At 36.7% G+C, this 17,605-nt stretch overlaps 1 pseudogene; it reads left to right on the top strand.

The window, feature by feature from the left end:
- The first annotated feature begins 397 nt into the window (after nt 1–397).
- LOC103731147 overlaps nt 398–17,605 on the top strand; it is a 24,633-nt pseudogene continuing 7,425 nt past the window's right edge.

Raw genomic sequence — 17,605 nt, 5'->3', positions numbered from 1 at the left:
CACCTGTAACTTGTGTTTAAGAGTTTTTAATTAGATATAAAATTGTTCAGCAGTGGCTGACCAGACTGATAAGAACTAACATGATTTTACGTCATTTTCTCTAAGTAAAAGCACAGCTCTCACCTCAAAGAGAATAAGAGATAGTTTATTCTGTAGCCAAATATGAGTGACCGTGTGGCCCAGAAACACAGAATCTGGATACCCCAATTTTCATTTTCCAAGTGGAAGCACTTTCATGAAGTTGATATAGTAAAAGTTCAAGAAAAGTCATAAATCCTGATACTTTTCAAAAATATTCATGGAAAGATTAAGTAGGTGGTTACAGTAAAAGAGAAATCACAGCTATAAGCCCCAGATACTATTTGATGACACTCAATCTTTTGGTTGATTGAAGCAGATGGTCAGGTAAGTTGGTACATTACAAAGGTGCTTATCTGTTAGTCACAGGATGTTAAGTCAGAAACAGAGGTGGGCAAGGAATGACTGTTTAAGAGCTAATGATGGCCCAAGATAAATGATAATTAGGCTCTGGATCTGAAACATTCCAAACTCTCCACAATCATCAAAGTTCTACTCAGTTGATGATTATTGCAGAAAGTTCGGTTACATGATGCAGGTTCTTTAGGTGAATTTTCATTCAGTTTTAATGGAAAAATAAATGTTTTATGAGGCTTTTTAAAGAGTTAATACTATCTAGACATTTTCATTAAATTTCACTAATACAGACCATACGCTGAGCAAGTTCCAGTGTCTCAGCCTTTCCAGCATGAGACAGTCTTCCATCTACAGAGGTGCCCACCCAGCCTCAAGGACCAAGCAACTTCCAGGTTATACTCTCTTAGGTGTGACTTTAGCTACTATTATAAATTTACAAAGAAAGCTGATTAACACACACACACACACACACACACACACACACACATTTATTTCTTAGTTCTATTCCTCTAGAAAACCCTAACTAGTGTAGATGTATAGATGATACATTTTCTGGAGTAGGAATTTCTTGAGGAGTTTTTGTAAATCTGTATTTAACCCACAATTTTATTGTGTGTGTGTGTGTGTGTGTGTGTGTGTGTGTGTGTTTAGCCATATGCATATGTTGCAAATAAAGGGGGGGCCTCTAATATGGCAGCACTTTATAAAAACTAAGATAGCTCTTGATTGACCTTTAAACATGTTACTTCCTCATGTCATGTAATCACTTGTTCATTTCTATTTCCAACATGAGCAGCCCAGTATCTGAATGTCAGTCTTAATAGGCAATAAGCAACCTAGGAAGAGGGAGGCCCCACCCTCCTTGAGAATTTACAGATAGTTAATGACTACTGAGGAAGAAAGGGACATTTTTCTTTAGTGGTGTGTTGCCGTGCTCCTTTTATGCATGCTCTTATAAGCAACTCTAATTAAGTGAACTGGAACACACACACACACACACACACGAAGACTTAAAAATAGAAAAGCGAGTAGTTAGGAAAACTGTGATTAGAGGGAAGAGGGATGGAAAGTGTTGATGAATGCTGAGTTAATGAGTGCTGAGACAGAAAATCTTGATTGTCAGCTTGTTTGGATTCAGAATCAGCTAAGAGATATAGCTATGGACAAGACTTTAATAGTTTTTCTTGGAAGGATTAACTGAGAAGGGAAGATTCAAAGGGAAAACTTACTTTCTTTTTGCCTATCCTCCTTTGCCCCTGGCTGTTGAATACATCTACTCTGTTTTTGTCACTGTTGATAGCTTCCTCTGTTGATATCTCCTGCCTTCCAACGTGGACTGAAGACCAGGCATTAGCTCTTCATGATTCTTCAGAATTTCAGCACCATATTAATACTGCTGAGGCACCAGTCTGATGAACTGAGCTAGTACTGTTATGAAATAATCCAGGGATTAGCCTGCTGGTATAAATAAACTCCCTCTTCTTCACCTGAAAAAAAAAATTGCTAAGTCCTTGACTCTGAAATTATTTCCCCATGGGAAAAAATCCCTAATATTTTAATAAAAATTACAATATTCAGAAGTTGGAGCTATAAGAATTTCATGATAAATGTCATGATTTGTAAATTTAAAAATACGTAATATCTAGGTAACTATATTCCAAGTTTGAAATAAAGTTAATTTGTGAAAGTGTAGACAAAAGCTTAGGGAATCACTTAATTAAGGGATTTGGATTTCATTTAAGGGAGGTTTTATTTTACAGACTATCATAACAAACTTATATTTTATATGATCTCATCCTTTACCTAACCATAAAAAGGACATGGCATTATTTGACACAGTATTGGTTTTCTGAATGCATGATATTAAATTTTGTTAGAAGGATTTGAACTTGGAAGAAATTGAGTAAATATTGTGGGAAGATATTAACATTCCATATTGATTCGTCTAAGACTTATGTGAAACAGAATATGGCAGATTTCCTACTAAATGAAAATAGTTTAAGTAAAGCTAACAAAAGTTTGAATGATTTTAATTGAAAATCAGTCAAAGTTCAATGAGCATTGAAAAATACTAACTGAAAGCGAAAATTTTACATCAATATTTATGTTGTATAATGGGTATTATAGTTAATTATAATTAATTATAGTAACTAATAATTATTAGTAAAGTCAGAACTTAAAAATCAATGCATACTTAAAGTAACGTTTAAAACCGAAATGACTTTAAGGAGGGCTATTTTACTTTTTTCTTTCTTTTTCATTGAGCTTTTAAAATTTCATACAATAGTTCCCACTCACATCCAGACCCCGTCTCCCATCCATGGCACACCCTGTCTCCCCACTGAACCCTATGCACTCTACCATACATGCTGAATCCTATTCATTCAGGTGTTTGTACCCAAATGCCCTTCCAGGCTATTTTATTTTTGAGAACATAATTAAAGCTGCTATTTGAAAACTCTGATTTCTATGAAATGTTTTTTTTATTATGCCTCATTTACTCTGATCTATTTTTACCTATAATTTGAAGAAACCTAATCAATCATATTCCCAAAATAATCAGAACAATTAGAGCAAATAACATTATTTTTTCTTCTGCATAACATACTGCTCTCCTGACTTAAAATTCACACCACCCATTTATTTGCCAAATAAGTTTCCAACATTATTAGTAAAGTCAGAACTTAAACATTCTAGCATTTGTCTGTGAATTGTATAGTGTTTATGCAAATACAAACTAAACTAAATTTATCCAATTTTAAGATAGTTTTCCATTAGAATTGGACCTTTCAGATATCATCCAGCCATAATGCTTGAAATAATAATCAGTCTCTCTTTCTCTCTGTCTCTCTCTCTGTCTCTCTCTCTCTGTTTCTCTCTCTGTCTCTCTGTCTCATTCTCTCTGTCTCTCTGTCTCTCTCTCCTCCCTCCTTCCCTCCCTCCCTCTAGTGTCTCTGTCAATGCATATGTGCTTACTTCATGAGTAAATCTGAAGTAAACATCATTATTCTAACATTTTCTTGCCTGAATACAATTTCATTCCCCAAGGCCTCTTCCTCAGGAAAAATAACAACTAGCATTTACTGTGGGAATTCCTTTTTCTTACATATTGAGTTTGAGTTTGCTATAATAAATACAGAGATGATGTTTGGGGAGCAACATCTGACTTATGCTATTATATTAAATGTTTTCACAAGGACCCTTTGTGGAATCCATAACAATTTATCATTCTGTCATGGCTACTGAAATGTCCCATGATGTTTAAACCATGCCCATAAATTTTTATTGTTAAAGCACATCCCTTAAAACTTAATATTTCTTCACACAGTGTATTTCATAACAGTAAAACCTTGGGCAGTACTAGTTATTGAAATTTGAATAGTCATTAGGATGGATGGTGGACCTCTATATATCTGTTCAAAATCAGAATCAAGAACCATTCTGGCCAAATGTAATCCCAGAACTTGGGAGGCAGAGACAGGTGGATCTCTGTGAGATGGAGGTCTAATTGGTCTATATAGCCATTTCCAGGACAACTGGCTCTACAAGAAACTCTCACTCAAAACAAACAAACAAAACAAACAAACAATAAAATTAAATAAAATATCCCATGCTGACATATTTAGGTAATTATAAGATTTCCCTTTTCCTCATGTTTGAGGCACTTCGTCAGGAGTGTAGGACAATACAGCATAAAGCATGCAAAGATCTTAAAACATAATTTATACCGGAGATATTTTTTTCCTGAAAATTGGAGTGGTCTTTGTAGAGTCCAGTGGCAGAGACATCACTAGGAACAAGTTACTCAGATAGTAGCCCTTTCACTGGGTCTATGGCCCGAGTCTTCTTTCCTGAGGGGTAGCATGTTCTGTCTGTCCTGCAGTGATGAAAAACCAGATTTATCTGATCACCACTTAGAGGAAGCAAACAATATATTTTGAGACTGAGTCCTCATTAGAACGGCAATAAGATGGAGAGAGATGGCTGGGAGAGACTGCCTGATTTCCAGAGAGAACTGCCAGAGAATCCTTGATGTAACACTCAGGAGCTGAGTACATTTGGGAGTACTTGGAGCAGAACATGAGCACTGGAAGAGGCTCCTAAAGCTGATCTGTGTTGTGGTATTTGGTTTTCCTTTCTCTGTTTATATAAGAATTTGATGTAGAATTACTCACTGTGAAACTGAAAAAACAAGACTGAAATTTACAGAAATGCTTCAGGACTACTCTGAAACAGAAAATAAACCATAAGAGAGGATCAATGCTCAGACTAGGAAAGAGAAACAGAAAACAATTTCTTTTTGTTACCTGCACCATAACTGATATCAATGAAAGTTTTGATGTCAGAAGTTCTATTTGCAAATTCAATTTGATATCTAGTGAATTTTGCGTTTAAGAATAAAATGATTGCATATACAACAAAGTCAAAATTTACAAATGGAAAAAGAATTATATTTCAGTGTTTTAAGTGTAATGGGAACTGTGGCCAGAGCTTGGTCGGAAAGCCCTGGGTTCAGTTCCCAGCACTTCATATACTGGGCATGGTTGTACAAAGCTGGAATCCCAGCATTTGGAGGGTGGAGGAAAGAGGACCACAAGTTCAAGGTCATCCTGAGAATACTTTTCACTGATGAAAGATTTTACTGTAAACTTTGATAAATTATTATTATCAATTTTGCTTCTGTAACCCTGAGGATATGTATTTAATGTTCAGTCCAAGTTTTTCCAAAAGTAAATTATAGACACTAACTTGGGTGGCATGCAGTAAGCAGAAAGGCCAGAAAGCAGGACTGACAGAGGGACAGTTGGTAAATAGTGATCACTAAACTGAAGGTGATTATCTCTGAGCAAGTGATGCTCAACAAAATGAGTTGTCCTCTAAATGGACCTCAGAATTGTTTTGTTAAAGCACTAAAGGCCACCAATTTAGTGACATTATCTTCACTGTTAGAAGGTGATCTGAAAGATATTACTTTGTGCCCTTAAAACTCATGTGTGGCAAAAATACTGATAGCTCGAGAGGGCATAGATACTAGAGAAAAACCTATTATCTATCATATCCCTAGACAAACTAATTTCAGTAAGAAACAGTAAGTATGTTAAATATGGATCCCTTTACTTACAGACAAGTAAGTATACCAGTCACCACTTATCAAGAAGCTACTTTTTGCAACATATAGAGACTATTACAGAGTTCCACAACTGGTCACTCACAGAGAATATGTGTATGAGAGGCACCCAAACATAAGTAACACATCTGCAGAGGAACCTATACACCGAAGATACATGGAACATAGTGGAACAGGGGGTAGATAGAATACTAATGCACCCCTCAACTGTCACCAGTAAGGCTTCCTTATACAACAGAGTGGGATGCACACAGAAATCCACAACAGGCCATGGTGTAAAAAATAAGAAACTGCAGAGTGTGTGTCACTGGGTAGGACTCCTATATTAAACCTCACCTACTCATGGCTTAGGGACCATTGTGGAAGAGGGGGCAGAAAGATTGTAAGAACAAGGGTTGCTGCATGAGCACAAACAGTCTTCCAGGGCTCTGGGAACTTACTCGTATGAACTTGCAGCAATGGTAATACCATGCACAAGAACCATGCAGATTCAACCAGACAAAAACTGAGCATAGAACTGGGGAAATAGGCAACCAGCCCCAACCTTAGCCAAAAGATGATTGGCAACTGATTACTGCTGGGTGAGGGATTGTTGATCTTTCTTTAAGGGAATGACTCTAGATAGACTGATTAGACTCCAGTAGATGAACTTGCACCAAGGGTCATCTGGGTCGAATTCTTTACTCAGTAGACCTTAACATATGTCATAGAATTTGTGAAATTTGGTGGGGGAGTCTTTAGATGCTATGGACGGAAGAAGGTATCTAAATATGATTAGGATGTATTGTAGGAAATGCCCAAAATTCAACAAAAGTACATTAAAAATAAATGTTTTCTGACATTATTTTATTGCACTTTTTAAATTTCACACATTCCCCACCTAAATCCAGACCCTTTCTCCCATCCATGCCTCCCCCTATTCCCCACTGAACCCTATGCCTTCTGCCAAATATGCTGAGTCCTATTCATTAGATGTTTGTACCCAAGTGTCCTTCAGTGTAAATGCGTCCAGTGCAAAAGAAAGAAATTAAAGGAGTACTGATTGGAAAAGAAGAGGTCAAATTATCCCTGTTTGCATATGATATGATACTATGCATAAGCAATCCCAAGAATTCCACTAGAAAGCTGTTAAAATTGATTAATACTTTTGGTAAAGTGGCAGGATACAAAATCAACCTACAAAAATCAGTAACATTTCTATATACCAATAACAAGTAATCAGAAAAAAAGCACTCAAGGAAACCATCCCATTCTCAATAGCCTCAAAAATTATTTAGGTATAAACCTAACCAAAGACATTAAATATCTCTACAATGAAATTTCAAAACTCTAAAGAAAGATACAAAGGAAATCACTAGGAGATGGAAAGACCTGCCATGCTCATGGATTGCTAGAAATAATATTGTGAAAATGACCATCTTATCAAAAGCAATTTAAAGAGTCAATTCAGTCCCAATCAAAATAACCACAACTTCTTCAGAGCTTGACAAAATCATCCTAAAATTCATATGGATTCACAAAAGACCTCGGATAGTCAAAACAGTCTTCGGCAAAAAGAAAAATGCTAGGGGATCACCATACCAGATCTCAGATTATATTATAGAGCTATAGTCATAAAAGCAACATGGCACTAGCACAAAAACAGACAAATAAATTAATGGAACCCAATAGAAGACCCAAACATGAGTACATGCAATTTCAGCCACCAGACATTCGACAAAGGTGCAGAGAACACAAAATGGAGGAAAAATAACATATTCAACAAATGGTTCTGGCAAAACTGGATCCCCACCTGAAGAAGAATGAAACTTGACCCTTATCTTTCACTCTGCACAAAAAATCAACTCCAAATGGATCAAAGGCCTCAATGTTTTCTGAAATTTAAAAATTGTTTTAAAAATTGGTAAGAAAGCTTTCCAGGTATCAGTGGAAACTTCCTGACATAAAAGTCAAGCAATTCCAGGAGATGGGTAACATGAGAAGCATTTTATGTCCTAGGGATGCTTGTCCTGACTGCCACTTGATGTCCAAATTGAGTCAATGGTGTGTTCAACTATACATAAAATCTGTCCATATGCATGACAATTAGGAATGAAGTCAACCACACTATTACTTGGAAAAACCATGGCACAAAACATTTTAAATTTGGATAATTTATTTTCTGGAAATTACATATATTTTCCCATTTTTAATTGCTTATTAGCCATAATACATATTACTATTTAATTTGGTTTCCGTTTTAAAGGTATTCAATATTTATTGCATATATTGGAATGTATTATTTTGGTTAGTAGTTATATTCAGTGTTTGGGTATTATTAATTATAGATATTTTTAGTAAGACTATAGATTGTCTTATTCACCTATTTCTAATAAGGGTTGATCACATAATTCTTCACTTAATACTACCACCCCTTTTATTACTGGAAAATTTAATTTCATATTTTACATTGTGATTATAAGCATTCTATTCATTTGATGCATAAACAAATGCTCATGTGGTCTGCTGGATTGCTCAGCATATAAAGGTGCTAATCAAAGATCCCTAAAGACTGGAGTTGAATCCTGAGAAGCCACACGGTGGGAGAAGAGCACCAACCTCAGCAAGGTGTTCTCTGACCTCCATATCTTTGCTGTGGCACATGTGCTCTTACACGCATACATACACACACCCCCCATAAAAAAGAATAAAACTAAAATTAAGTTTTAAAGTAAAAGAAACTCAGAAAACAAGCAGCTTAAAAACTTTTTATAATAATTTTATCACAGTTGTCTGTGGATCAAAATGTGGTTTGAGTTGGATGTCTTTGGTTCAAAGACTTTCAAGCTGTTGTATTTGACTATGACTTCATCTGTCCACTCAGTTGAAAGTTATCTAGATGTTTCCAATATCACCTTCACACTTTAGCAATTTTTTTCTTTGACACTGGGTCACTCATAAGCTTCCTTAGCTTGTAGCGTCTGGCTTTCTCCAATACTGATTGTCCTGGTTTGTCTCTCCACTGCTGTGACAAAACACTCTGACCAATACCAACTTGGGGAGGAAAGGGTTTATTTAGCTTACATATCCTGGGTTATAGTTCATCTCAGAGCCTAAGGTAGGAACTCAGGGCAGGGACCTGGAGGCAGGGGCTAGAGCACAGGCCATAGAGGAGTGCTGCTTACTGGCTTGCTCCCTTGGCCCCAGATCAGCCTGCTTTCTTATGCCACACAGGCCCACCTTCCCAAGGGTGGCACCACCCACAGTGGGCTTGGCTCTCCCACATCACTCATCAAAAAGATGCCCCTCAGACATGGCCACAGGCCATGAGGATGACACCTAGAGTATGAGTCTAGTTAAAATGGTAAGCCTCCAAGGGCTCTTCATACACATTCTAGGCTTTTTTTTTCCCAGTAGAGGTAATTCCCCAATTGAATCTCCCTCAACCCAGGTGTGTCAAGTTGACACTAAAGCTATCCAGTACACTGATGAAAACAGAGACCGAAAGAGTCGAAGATTCTAGTAACATGTTTCTGTAACCCAGTTTCAAAAGCAATATCTTATCACATTTGTTGAACCCATGACAAATGACTTAAAAGTCAGTCCACACAAAGAGAGTGAATAACTCAGAACTGTACACTGTCAGCCATGCTAGCTGTTTCCTATGCCAATAAGTTTCACTTCCTATTATCTAAATTTGAGTTTGATTTCCTGATTATGTTTTCTTGCATTTTTATCTTGTCCCCCTGGGCTTCACACAGTCTAGGTAATAAGTACTTTACCAGTAAACTACATCTTCAGCCCTAGTTTTTACATTTTATTTTAAGACTCCAACTCACAAAATTATGCTATTTGGAAGTCAACATTAGAGTAGATACATAATTTCCTAGATAGAAGCAATGAACAAAAGATGTTTTGATCTTCTAATTCATTTTATTAACATATATTTACATCTAGACAACTTTTCTTTTTTATTTTCTTTATTATTTTTATTTTATGTGTATTCGTGTATTGCCTGCATGTAGGTAAGTGCACCTCTGTCATGCAATGCCCACAGAGGTCAGAAGAGACTGTCGGACGTCCTAGGACTGGAGTTACAGACAGTTGTTAGCTGCCATTTGGATTCTGGGATTCGAACCCGGGTCTTCTGCAAGAACAACCATTGTTCTTAACTGCTGAGCCATCTCTCCAGCCTGAGAGAAAACCCACATCAATGACTAATGTTGGGAATCCTCTGATAAACTGACTTATTTCTTAACTGAAAAATGAGAAATGAGAAATTTCAAGAGGCCAGAGATAAGAACTAAAATGTAAAATCTACTGAACCAAAACCAGAACACACATAACTATGGATGAGATAGCTTGGTAGTTTGTATTTCCTTACTTACATTTGTTTGCATAGATCTTAGATTTTCAAAAGATAGTATTAGAGAACTTCCTGAAATTTGCTAGATAATACCAGAAACAAGTTGGAAAAACTCCCAGGTTAATACGCTTGATTATTGATCTGATTTTTTTATAACACTTGTTAACCTTAACTGTTGAGAAATGGAACATGAATATGGTATGAAAAGTGAATTGGGGAAAAGATATTCCTTCCTACATCTTAGGAGTAAATGCTAATATATTTTCTGTGTACAGAAATGGTAACAACCCTTGTGCTCCTTCACATGGAGTCAAAGGCTGGAGGGGGCCGGGTGACAGCCTGGGGCAAACCTGGTAGGAAATCACAGCATGGAGTCTAGCTGTTCTACACCCCTCTCATGCATGGTCAGTCACCCTCTGTGATCAAGCTCCTCTCTTCTGCTGGGGAAGGAGATGGGTTACTGATCAAGACTATAACTGTTCAGGGCCCTGAGTTACAAATACAGGCTTTGGTATTAACTTCTGTAGATAGAGTCCTTTAGGGGGAGAATTGCTGGGACCTGTGCCTCTGTGTGCATTCATATGTATATGTGCCACATAGGGATATGGTGTTAGAATTGAACTTCAAGGTTTGAAATATTTTATAACATGCATATGATTACACTTTTAAATACAGAAATAAAATACCAGAACACAAAGCCAGCCTGGTCTACACAGTAAGTTCCAGGACAGCTGGAGCTACAGGGGACCCTGTCTCAAAAAGACTAAAAAAAACAAAAAATGTATATATATATATATATATATATATATCAGAACAAACAGAAATCAAGAAAGGTTCCTCTACTTATAAATATCTTCTCAAAACTGAAACTTCAGCCTTTTCTCCTCTCTTAAGTATGTTGACTACTACGGTTAAATACTGCAGTTATAAATACATTCTAGATACATTGTATTTAGAATTCTAAATACATTCTAGAAAATATTGGAATGTTTTAGAAAAGAATAGTATAAGCCGAAAAACTATTTCCATTTACAAAGGTCCTATCTGGGTAGGTAGGATCACATGTGTATATACTAAAAGTGTGCACATATAGTACATATGTGCTTGGCACATCAGATTATGATTAGGGCAACTTAGAACCAGTTAAACAAGAGGACCACAATGTCCAATTTACCCAAATAGTATAAATGTCTGGCATGACAGAAAACACCTGCCATCAACTGCACATCTTTCTGCAGAGATTTAAGAATATTAAGATACGGTGATTTTAGGAACTCTAATTCCTGTGCATCCTGGTACCATGGCTTTTACTAACAGAAATCAGTAAGCAAGCCAGCTCAGAGTGAATGGTGCCTGAGAGATTTGGGAATCTTAGTATAGCAAGACAGGGAGTTGGGGCCCTCCATTAGATTTAACTGCTTGTTCACAATTGCCGTTTTGCTTGTTGAAGAAGATGTGCATTTGGGAATCTTAGGAGGTAAATGGTGGTTGTAGGAAGTGGTAGTTGTGTGCAGTTTCTCCTATGTATCAGAATCCAGGTTCTTGTTTAACTTAATCTGAATCATTTTTTGATTGACTAATTAAAGGAAATGTATCAATCTTAGTGTCTTTATGTATTTTGTTAACTTCTATGAGGGAGTATTGGCAATTAAAGGTTGTTGGGGTGGGGGGGGTGTCATTTTCTTCAGTGGTATAACTCCTGGTGTGTTTCCACTGGTCCAGTAAACAACCTCCCACCCATGCTCAGGCAAGAAACTACTTACCTCAGAGCCATAGATTAAAAATAAGACATGAAAGAAGCAGGGTATTGTTGAGAAGAGTTTTGGTGGGAAAAGACACAGGTGAGAGAAGGGGGTAGGAAGGAGGATAACGTGACTACATTTTAGTATAAACATATAAAACTGTCAGACAGTAAAAAAAATATATCACATACTTGTGTGAGCAAAGTGAGTACTTAAAACTACATAATGAACAAAATAGAAAGGCCTGTCTCTTACAACTACAAAAGAGACTAGAATGTTCTTTTTTTTTTCCCCTATCTAACTACATTTCTAGAAGTGTGGCTTTATCAAACTTCTTGTTTCCAAAGTTCTAAAAAAAAAAAAAAAAAAAAACCCAAAAAATTATAGTAAAATTTAAACCCAAAATATTATAGTAGAAGATATGTAACTTTCCAAGTTATCATAGCTTATTGTATCTGAAAATGACCTTTTATTCAAATTCCAAATTAATGTAGCTCTCATGACATGGTAAAGACTAAGTGTGTAAGCTGTGAAAATGAGGAATATCATGAAAGGCAGGTTTGTTGGTACACACTTTTAATCCCAGCACTCAGGAGGGAGAAACAAGTTGACGTTTGTGATATCAAGGCCAGTCTGGGTCGCAAAGCAATTTCCAGGACAGCTTTGGCTACTTGGAAGCCCTGTCTCAAAAATCCAAAAAATAAATTGTAACGGTAAAGAAAGTGATAAGCCTTAAATTATTTGGCAAGGAAAACAAGAAGTCAACACATCAGAAATCTCTAAATTTTCATCATTAGTTATTATCTTTTTTTGTCCTTTTAAAATCCAAGATGATTAAGTTGCTCCACAATATATACACATATCAAAACTACATTAATTTTTCATTTAGATTATTATGATTTTACCATGGTCCAAGATTAAATATTATTTTTAAGCAACAAATTGCCTTTAAATAGAGCCATGTGGAAATAAATACAAAATTTGAAGGAGCATTTGGGATTTGCATGTGTCAGATATCAGGTGTTTGTTGGGGCAATTAGGCAACTGGAGACACAGCAAGGAGTTACAAAAACACAATAGAAATACCTGAAAAAGAGAGTTGAGATTTCTGATGGTCACAGAAATGCCTGTTCTGAAGAGGATTAACTCAGAAAGGAAATGTATAAACTTCTATAGTTCTCAGAGATACCAAAGTGTCTTTTAAAAGTGTTCCTTCCCTGAACCTTTTGTTCCTAGAAATAAAGTGATGATAAAATGTGTTAGGTAAGTCAGAAGAGAATACAGCTCGCTCTGGGTCCTGCCAATACTGGAATCCGTTTCCTGTGAATCCCAGATTTGGAACAGTGAAGAGATACAAAGGGGCACTGAAGAACGACTTCTGCATGCAAAGTTAGCATTGTCTCTGCTAAAAGCACCCTACCAGACACTGGCAGTTGTACGGCAGTTACTGTCCTTCGTTGTCCAGGACTGCAGTGCAAGGACAGGTGCTGGCGGCAGCTTTTATGTTTCTGTCAAATGAGATCTGAACCTCAGTTTTCCACCGTCAGAATGGGAATAATGAAATTCATCATAAGAAAAAAGGACAGAAGCCATGATGAATATATTAATTGACTTTGCTATACTAAGTATTCTATTCCAAGTATGATTCATAATACCTATACACAAATTATGCACAATATAAATGCATAAAACCAAATCCATTTAAGAAAAAAATCAGAGATAGAGGCACTAAAATAGAAGAAGAATGTGAGTGCCTGGGCAATTATTTGGGCCAACTAGACCAAACATAGAAAATAAAATTCTATTAAATGTAGGTTTTTTTGGCCTTTTTGAGACAGGGTCTCCCTGTAGCCCCAGCTGTCCTGGGACTCATTATGTAGACTAGGCTGGCCTTGAACTCACAAAGACCTGCCTTCCTCTGCCTCCGGAGTGCTGGGATTAAAGGCATGGGCCAACATGTCCGGGTTAAATGTAGTTCTTTTAATGAAAATTCTTCTTAAATACTATTTCTCCTTAATCTGTGCTCATTTACTTAAGAACTGATTACTAATATACTATAGGCCATATTCCCATGTAATGACTTTAAATATAATTTATAATCCATGGAACAATTAATGTTATTTTAAGTTTCAGAGTCAAATCAATAGTCCCCAATATTTACTACACATGGCAGCATTTTCTATTGAGAACATGACAAATAATCCTCAGTATTTCCAAATACCTCAGTTGCTAAGCAACAGTTAATAAATTTTCTACCAAAAAAGGTTTCAGACTAGGCCTTTTAGATATCAAATATTCACATTGCCTTTGATGCTTTTGTAAAACATCTTTCTAGTGTAGCATGAAAAAGTTATTGCAAATAATGAGCAGTAACAACTGTAAACACCTATAATTTGGAAAAAAAAGTAAATGAAATTTTATCTATTACCAAGGCATGTTTTCTTTCTATAATATTTTCTTAAGCAAGTAGAAATAATTTAACATCTGTAAATGAAAATTCTCATGCAATATTTACTATTTAAAATAAATTACTGATCAATATTTTAAACTTTTCCACAGTATAAGCTTATGTAAAATGAATGTAGCACAAGTCTTCGAAGAGGTGAAACAAATTTTCAATGAAGAGAATATATTTCCAGTTTCCAATGTTATTATTTCAATGTACAGATATTTCTATACATGCATATATTGATTCATCACATTTTTACCCCCTTGACATGCTTTTAATCCAAAGAGTCAGAGAAGGAAAAGCATGTTTAGACACATCCGCAGTTGTTATATGAACTTGGATTCATATGAAAATTCATATGAAAGTGAAATTATTGCCTTCATATGTAGAAATTACTGACCATTTCAGAGACCTGCGTCTAGCATCTACTCAAGTAGCCAAGTCAGGTTAACCAGTATTCAAAGAACAAGGGTGGTAAGGCTCTCCCACCAAAAAAAAAAAAAAAAAAAAAGTGTACAAACCAGGGTACAGAAACCAGAGCATGGCAAAAACAGCAGGAGAAACAGGGGTGAGAAAGGAATGCTCAGGAGACACCCAGCAACTGCCTTTGTATCTTTCTGCTGAATGTGTTTTTGGTCAGCACCTAGTATAAAAACACAACAAGCATACATATGCACAAAGTAACACACACACACACATATATATATATAGAGAGAGAGAGAGAGAGACAGAGACAGAGACAGAGAGACAGAGACAGAGAGAGAGTAAGAGAGGTCTTTTTAATTTGTTGATTTTTTGGTGTGTATCTCAAACAGAACATCCCGTACAATCTTATTCATCTATATACCCACTTCCCAAATGGCAGCCTCCCCTTCCCCCCACTGGAGCCCATATACTCTGTCATCCCTGTTACTCATTACATTTTATAAGTAAATGTTAACATATTAAGTCACTATTAGCTACTTTTTCTTGATTTGTATTATGTTTTGAATGTTTTTCCTGCATATATATAAATATACCATGTGCATGCAAACTGCAGAGGCCAGAAGAGGGTATCTGATCCCCTGAAACTGGAGATATAGACAGTTGTTAGCCACCATGTGTTTGTTGGGAACAAAACCCAGGTCTTCTACAAGAGCATCCAGTGTTTTTAACTGCTGAGATATTTCTCCAGCCCATTACTAGCTACTATTTTTGTATAATTGTTCTTGAATAATTTTTGTGTATTTCCTACAAAACACCATAATCATCTTTATACTCTCTCCCCCATTCACACCCTCCCATTGAACTCCCACACTGGATTTCACACTTTCTGTCATTCATGTTAAGGCCTATTGAGTCAAGTTAGTGTACCTACACATCCCTCAATGCAAGTTAATCCATTGGGGTCTATTCAACTAGGGTCACTCCTTCAAGGAAGATCAGCTCTCCCTCACCCAGCAGTTATTAACTGCCAGTAGTTCTTTGAGTAAGGCTGGGACCTACTACCCATTTCCCCAGTTCTATCCTGAGATTTTTGTCTGCTTGAGTTTGCATGGGTCTTGCATATGCTGACACTATTGCTGTAGGTTCATATAAAAAAGGTCCCAGGAGTCTGTAAGAATTTTTTCCATATGGCTGTGCATTTACTCCCCTGACTCTTATTGTCAATTTGTGTACTTTGTGTTCATTGCCCACTTGCATGAGATAGTTTCATTGATGAGAGATGAAAGATGCATTAGTATTCTCTCTACCCCTTGTTCTACTACGTCCCACAAGACTTAAGTGTAGAGATTACATTGGACATGTATCAAATAGGGTTGGGCATCTCACAGACACTGATCATTTGTATATGACCAGTTATTGAACTCTGTAATATTCTCTGTCTGTTGCAAAAGAAGTTTCTTTGATGAGTGGTGACCGGCACACTTGTCTGTAAATATAAGGCTCCATATTTAGCTTATGTTAGGAAACTATGTTTGTCTAGGGATGTGATAGACATAGAATTTGCTCTAGGATCTGTGATCTCTCCAACCTTATGTATTTGGTTATATTTACAGTCTATACATGATTGAGTGGGCTTTAAGGTCAATTAGGTAGCTGTTGATTACCCCCAAATAAAAGTGTCGCTATTGCACCAGACATTTTTTTGGTTATTAGGCCTTAAAGGTGGGATTGGACGGTTGATTAATGTTCTCCCTTAGCAACTTGCATAGTGTCCTCCAAAAAGATGAGAGCTAACCTTCAGGGTGGTGGCTTCTAGATCAGTTCCAATTCCATTGCTCCAAGTCATGTAAAATGTGTGTCCTGTGTTCAGCAATAGGGTCTTACCTTCAAGTTTTGCCAAGCAATCAAAGGCTGTGGCAATAGACTATGTAATTTTGGGAGTCTCTTGAAATACTTTGGCCTGCAACTTGAAGGGAGGTTTCTTGTCTGGAACTATTTTTTTTTTTTTTTTGTTATATAGCCTTCAGCTATAAACATGGACTCGTGAAGAGATATTGTATGAGTAATAGTTCAGTAGGCTTTTGAGCTAATATATTTCCTTCTGGTTTGAATGAGAATGTCCCCCATGGGCTGAAATATTTGAAAATTTTTGTCCCCAGTTGGTGGCACTGTTTTGGGAGGTCTTAGAAGGTATGCCTATGTTAGAGGATGCATGTCACTGGGGGTGGACTTAGAGAGCTCTTAAGCCTTGCCAGATGTTGAGTCCCTCCTCTTGTTTCCTGTGCCTGCTTGAAAATGTGAGGGCTTAGCTTCCACTCCTCCTCCAGCCACCTCTGCGGCCATGCTGCCTGACAGGATGAACTCTTGCCCCTTGGACCCATAAGCTCAAATGAACTCTTCCTTCTCTAAGTTCCTTTGGTCAATGTTTCTATCACAGCAACAGAAATGTAACTAATATACCAGCTAAATATTATTTATCTCTCTTCTTTCTTTTGGTGTCTAGGTCTCCCTCTTCCAACCCTGGTTAAAGTACCCACATTTCCCTATTTTCATCCTTGATAATACCTGTCTCCTATGGTCCCCTCTGCTCTTGAGCCCATTTTTCCCTTTTACCAACATGGGTTTTTGTATAACCCTCTTTCTTCCCCTCCCAGTTAAATACTCCCACTTTACCCATTTCTCCCTATAACACCTGTCTCCTACTATTCCTTTCTTGCAGGCTCTTCTTTCCCTTTACCTCCCTGGTTTTTTTACATTTTCATGGATCCTGAAGTTACATCAGGAAAATATACTCATATTTAAGGATTTGGTGCTAAGATCAACAAATGAGAGAGAACATACTTCATTTGTTTTTCTGAGTCTGCATTACTTCACTTAGTATAACAGTTTTGAGTTCCATCCATTTCCTAGGAAATCTCATGAGGCCATCTTTCTTTAACACTGAGTCAAACTGCATTGTGTAAATGTACCACGATTGATTAGCTATTGTATAATTTATATTTTGTATACTATTTTTTTCATTGACTGTGTAATTTATATTTAGGATACTACTTTTAGTAGTGCTACTAAACATGTGTTAA

The sequence above is a fragment of the Nannospalax galili genome, unplaced genomic scaffold (assembly GCF_000622305.1).
Source record: "Nannospalax galili isolate Female #2095 unplaced genomic scaffold, S.galili_v1.0 scaffold314, whole genome shotgun sequence".
Lineage (NCBI taxonomy): Eukaryota > Metazoa > Chordata > Mammalia > Rodentia > Spalacidae > Nannospalax > Nannospalax galili.
The sequence above is the reverse complement of the archived record's forward strand: the minus strand, read 5'-3'. Positions and strand labels throughout refer to the sequence as shown.